Source organism: Sorex araneus, chromosome 1 (genome assembly GCF_027595985.1).
Source record: "Sorex araneus isolate mSorAra2 chromosome 1, mSorAra2.pri, whole genome shotgun sequence".
NCBI lineage: Eukaryota > Metazoa > Chordata > Mammalia > Eulipotyphla > Soricidae > Sorex > Sorex araneus.
The window spans coordinates 436,649,713-436,655,994 of record NC_073302.1 but is presented as its reverse complement, the minus strand read 5'-3'; the positions used below and the strand labels follow the sequence as shown (position 1 = coordinate 436,655,994).

Below are 6,282 nucleotides of genomic sequence, written 5' to 3'. Positions count from 1 at the left end.
TTCACACACTGCCTGTGGCCCCAGAACCCTAGCCTGAAATTACACTTTGAGCCCACCCATCTCTGTTTACCAAACAGAAGCCGAGCCGACCACAGCGTCACTGCGCCAACAGAAATAGTTTTGCCCGAGGCCGGGCAGGATGGCAGCGGGTAGACAGGGGGGGAAGCGGGCAGGGGCCTCCTTCCCGTTGCTGATTAACTTCACCTTAACATGCCCCGGCGCGGGCGTCAGCTGCTCGCTTGCCCGCTCTCCTGACGGGCAGAGCCAGCCTGCGGTGGCCCGGGCTGCCCTAAAAATGAGCAGAACCTGTCACTGCGAGGGATTTGAGCAAGACCAAGGGAGCAGCCTTGCCAGGCGCCAGGGGGTCAAATGGGACAAGGGGCAAGGAGTCACGGGGAATATTCCAGAAAAGGACATTCTTAGGAGGGAGGTCCCTTCCCGGCATTGAGATTCCCTGGGTGATTTCTAACTTTCCTTTGATGCCAAATCAACTCTCCTGAGTCTCTGTGTGCTCTGGTGAATGCTTTGGGGACCCCAAGAAGGGCGAGGAGGGGGGGCGGAGCGGGGGAGGCTGCATTGAGATGCTTTTCAATAAGAAAGAAGGGGATGCAGAGACACAGGACGGGGGTAAGACTCTTGCCTTACACGTGGTCGCCCCGGTTTGACTCTTTCGGTTCCCTGAACGCTCCAGGAGTGAAACCTGAGTGCAAAGCCAGGAGTAAGTCCTGAGCACCGCCAGGGATGCCTCCAAATTCAAATAAACAAACGAAAAAGAGTATTCCCTGACATCGGAGTTTTTCCACAAGCCGTGGGTCAGAACCATAGAACAGTGTCTATTTGTTCCATTGGGGCTCCATTCATTGCTTTCCTGACAAATATTCTTTTTTCTCTTTCTTTTTTCTTTTTTATTTTTTGTAGTGTGTCAGCTTGACCTTGTTTCCTCACTATAAGTGTAACATGAAAGTATTACAGAGAATTTGGAAGACATGAAAATGTATTTAAAAAAGGAAGGCCGGAGTCCAGAGGGTAAGCCATTGGCTTGCATGCAGCTGGCCCGGGTTTTATCCCCAGCATCCCATATGCCACCCCCACCCCCACCCCCAGCACCCAGGAGTGATTCCTGGGTGCAAGAACCAGGAATAACTTCTGATCATTGCTGGATGTGGCCCCCAAACACAAAATAAACCCCAAAAAATATATAAAGAAGAAAAACAACCATCAACCAAAATGTCCTTTCTACATAAGAGCACTGCCAACGTCTGGGAGACTGCTTACCACAGGGCCAAAGAAATGGCTTGACAAAAAAAGCGCCTGTGACAGAGGCAGGCAGGGGGTGTGGGTGGAGGGTGATGGGAGGAACCTTAGGACACTGGTACTGGGAAATGTGCACTGGTGGAGGGATGGGTGTATGATTGAAATCTAATTATAACAGCTTTGTAGGGGGCTATTTCACAGTGATCAATAAATTGAAAAAAAAAGAAAAGAAAGAAAAAGAAATAGCTTGACAGGCGGAGTGCCAGTTTTGCGTACCAGAGACCCAGCTTTGCCCCCTGGCACTGCCTGATGCCCCGAGCACCACCAAGAAAACCTTCAAGCACAGAGCCTGGAGACTCCCCCGAGCACTGTCATGTGTGACCTTGAACAGTGAGCCAAGAGTCGCCACCGAAGTGAGTGTGGTCCAAGCACAAAGAGAGAGAAGAGAGACAAATTCCTTGCAAAGGCACCCTGGACGTGAACAAGGGTCAGCAGAAGCCAGAGAAGTCTTCAGAGAAGTACAATAATGCCTTTAAAGCACACGAAAACCTCTGACAACCTAGACGTCTCCAATAAAAATGCCTTTCAAGAATGAAGGAGACATAAAAATATAGCTAGACAAGCGAAACGCGAGAGCATGCATCATTCCACCCAGGGGAGAGTAAAACATTCTTCTAGAAGAGGAAAATGATTGCAGATAGAAGGAGAGGAATGTAGCCAGCAATCCAGAACAAGGAACTGTGTGGACACATTCAAATAGGCCCTCGCTGTATCCAACAGGAATAACTACTGACTTAGCTCAAATATATCGTGGGTAGTTAACATACGTGGCTTTTCAGTGGTATACAAATCAGGATCGGAAAGAGTTCACAAAGTTCTACTTAATCTGTGAAAATGTTATAGGCAACCATTAATATCTAGACTTTAAAAAAAAAAAGCAAGTAAAAGAGATAGTACCGTGGGTAAGGGGCTTGCCTTGTACACAGCCACCAGGTTCCATTTCTGCCATCCCATATGGTCCTTGGAGCACCACCGAGTGCAGAGCCCAGAGTAAACCTATCGCCAGGTGTGGCCCCAAATCAAAAAGAAAAGAAACAAAAATCTCTTTAAAAAAAAAGTTGATTAAAAAAAAAAAAGGTGATTTTTTTAAAAAGTTGGCTTAAAAAAACGCCGGGTGGGGGCTGGAGCAATAGCACAGCAGGTAGGGCGTTTTGCCTTGCATGCGGGCCGACCCGGGTTTGATTCCTAGCATACCATATGGTCCCCTGAGCACCGCCAGGGGTGATTCCTGAGTGCAGAGTAACCAGGAGTGACCCCTGTGCATCGACAGGTGTGACCCAAAAAGCAAAAAAGATAGGGCATTTGCCTTGCACAAGGCTGACCCGGGTTCAATTACTCCATCCCTCTCGGAGAGCCCTGGCAAGCTACCGAGAGCATCCCGCCCGCATGGCAGAGCCTGGCAAGCTACCCGTGGTGTATTCAATATGCCAAAAACAGTAACAACAAGTCTCACAATGGAGACATTACTGGTCCCTGCTCCAGCAAATCAATGAACAACAGGATGACAGTGATACAGTTAGTAACATAAAACAGAATGGCTGACAGCAGCTGCTGGAGCCTGACAAGGGTCTTTTCCCCGTGGCTGGGTGGGCTCTGGTTGCCCCTGGGAGGGTCTGCGGCTTTCGGGCAGTTTGTGCAGATGGGCACTTGTGATGGGCATCCAACCCTCTTCCCCATTCTCACCAACTTGGAGATCCCCAAAGATCTAAGTAGGCAAAGACATATGTGGGCGCCCCAGGGTCCACCCTGACCAGGTCACTACATCCATCCTCACCCAGCTGCGGGCAGGGGCGTGTGATCAAGGGGCCACAGGGGTAGCCCAGAGGTTAAGGCGTTGGCCTTGCCCACTGCGACCTGGGTCTAATAACCCCCCAGCACCCCAGATGGTCCACAGGACCCCAGATGGTCCCTGGAAGCCAGAGCCAGGAGTGATCCCTGAGACCTCCCACCCCACCCCCCCAAACCACGGAGCGTGTGTTTGAGACACTGCACCAGGTCAAGTTCAAGTTCCCTCCCGGCCTGAAGCCTCACATCTCCAAGAAGTGAGACTAAGCTTATTTCGGGAGAGTTTGAGACTCGTGCCTGAAAAGCAGCCCATCCCGGGTGACCAGGTGGCCGTGGGGTCACAACCCTATTCATCACGCGCCTTGGGACAGTCGTGGCTACATTCCTGAGAGGCCCGGGACTGCCCCTTCTGAGTCCCAGCTCCTCACCCCACCCTGGCCCACCCCAATAAACCCTGCTGGCTATCTAAAAGAAAAAGAAAAACACTGCTATAGATAAAGAGGGACACTGCACATGGGTTCTGTTTGTTTGATTTTTTTTGCCACACCCAGCAGTGCTGGGTAATGCTCCATGCTGGGGACTACACACAGGCTTGTTGCTTAGGAAAAATATGCACTCGACCCTCGGAGTTATGTCTCCAGCCAAAAGCCAATATTTTAAAGATTGAATTTACCAGGAAGTTGTCACAATATTCTTAGGAGCGCTAAGTACAGTCTTCGATAGTTAAGGAAAAAATGGAGAAGAAAACATCTGTTTCACTATTCAGTCGAATAAAAGGGAGGGAGCGAAGGAAGGAAGGAAGGAAGGAAGGAAGGAAGGAAGGAAGGAAGGAAGGAAGGAAGGAAGGAAGGAAGGAAGGAAGGAAGGAAAGAGGGAAGGAAGGAAGGAAGGAAGGAAGGAAAGAGGGAAGGAAGGAAGGAAGGAAGGAAGGAAGGAAGGAAGGAAGGAAGGAAGGAAGGAAGGAAGGAAGGAAGGAAGGAAGGAAGGAAGGAAGGAAGGAAGGAAGGAAGGAGGGAAGGAAGGAGGGAGGGAAGGAAGGAAGGAAGGAAGGAAGGAAGGAAGGAAGGAAGGAAGGAAAGAGGGAAGGAAGGAGGGAGGGAAGGAAGGAAGGAAGGAAGGAAGGAAGGAAGGAAGGAAGGAAGGAAGGAAGGAAGGAAGGAAGGAAGGAAGGAAGGAAGGAAGGAGGGAAGGAAGGAGGGAAGGAAGGAGGGAAGGAAGGAGGGAAGGAAAGAGGGAAGGAGGGAAGGAGGGAGCCTGGGTCTCACTGCCCCTCCCCACTTTGCTCTTTTTGAAAAAGAATCTTTTTTTAAAAAATTTTCTTTTATTGGGCTGGAGCGATTACACAGCGGGTAGGGTATTTGCCTTGCAAGCAGCCAACCCAGATTCAATTCGCAGCATCCCAAATGGTCCCCTGCCAGGAGTCATTCCTGAGTGCAGAGACAGGAGTAACCCCTGAGCATCGCCGGGTGTGACCCAAAAAAGCAAAAAATAAAATTTTTATCTTATTTTTATAAATTGTTCACAATAATTCATTACATTTAATATTCAAACACCAATCCCACCAACGTTGTACCTTCCCACCATATTTCAAATATTCCCACCCCAAATCCCAAACCGTGACCCCCAAAGCGGAGCCAAAACAACGAATTTTGTATTGCTCATGACGAACAACCTGCCAAAAGTGGTCCAATAAAGTTTCCTTAGAGGAAGGTGTGAGAATCTTGTCAGGGAAAACAGATCCGAGTAGAAACGGGGAGAGCCAACCCCACCCAGCCGCCGCAGAGCTCCGCCAGAGATATTTTAGAATGGACTTTGTTTTGTTTTGTTTTGTTTTTTAAGTATGTGTAACCAAATACCTACCTCAGCCCTAGAAGAAAAACTTAAAAAAGAAAATCCTGAGTGAGTTCCCACCAACTGTCTAGCTCTGAGCAACGCTGCTTCCTGGGCTGCCCTCCAAAGTAAACCTGCTGTCGTGTCTGGGGAAGGAAGCAAGAACCTGAAGCTCCAAGTTACAGGCTGGCAGAGAGACCCCAGGAACGGCACCTCCAGCAAGCACTGTCTTGGGGCCCTTCCTTTAGGACCCTCAGGGTCCTAGTCCCCACATCTGGCTGTTGGGTCGAACCCTTTCTTCTGTTGATCACTGTCACTGTCATCCCGTTGCTCATCGATTTGCTCGAGCGGGCACCAGTAACGTCTCCACTGTGAGACTTGTTGTTACTGTTTTTGGCATATCAAATACACCACGGGGAGCTTGCCAGGCTCTACCGTGGGGGGCGAGATACTCTCGGTAGCTTGCTGGGTTCTCTGAGAGGGGCAGAGGAATCGAACCCAGGTCGGCCGCATGCAAAGCAAACGCCCTACCATGAGCACTTCATCAAGAACAGCCTCAACTTGTGTATTAAAATGATTTTCTTTTTCTTTTCTCTTCATTTATCACCAGCATTTCTTTTTTTTTTTGGGGGGGGGGTCATACCTGGCGATGCACAGGGGCCACTCCTGGCTCTGCACTCAGGAACTGCCCCTGGCAGTGCTCAGGGGACCATATGGGATGCTGGGATTTGAACCCAGGTCGGCCGTGTGCAAGGCAAACGCCCTACCCGCTGTGCTATCTCTCCAGCCCCTCACCAGCATTTCTAATACCAGACCTAGGTAGGTAAAAGACAAGGCCTGGGAACACGTGCATGGTCTTATTACAGGGAAGGTTTATGATTTTCTTTTTAAACTGACTTTGTTTGGCTTGGGGCCACACCCAGCAGTGCTCAGGCTTACTTCCTGGCTCTGTACTTGGGGGTCTTTCCCCGGGACCCTTTCTGGTGTCGGGGATCAAGCCAGGGTCAGCCACATTCAAGACAAGCGCCTATTCTTGCTGTACTATCTCTCGGACCCCAACATGAATTTTCTTTGAAAGACCGTCTGCAGAGACAGTTCTCTAGAATTGCTTGCCTCCGGATTGGATGGTTTGAATCTGAATTGCATGATTTCTGATCTGACAGGTCCCTGTTAGCATCATCAGCGGGGAATGGTCTTCCCGACACACTTCTATTCCAACGCCCCTAGGAAAGGCCCTTTCAAATGATACAGCTCGCTCCTGTATCCTACACCAAAGTGTGTCTGTCTGGGCTTGCTCTTCAGCCCTGTTCTCCCTTGAACATGTAACTTGCATGCTTGTCTGTTTCTTTGCTC

The 6,282-nt window shown here is 49.8% G+C and overlaps 1 non-coding gene across 1 annotated transcript; it reads right to left on the bottom strand.

Annotated features, from left to right (window-relative positions):
• Positions 1–5,715: 5,715 nt before the first annotated feature.
• Positions 5,716–5,852, bottom strand: LOC129401514 (small nucleolar RNA SNORA72). The gene has a single exon (XR_008628399.1). It is a non-coding gene; the product is annotated as a small nucleolar RNA SNORA72 (small nucleolar RNA).
• Positions 5,853–6,282: the final 430 nt, after the last annotated feature.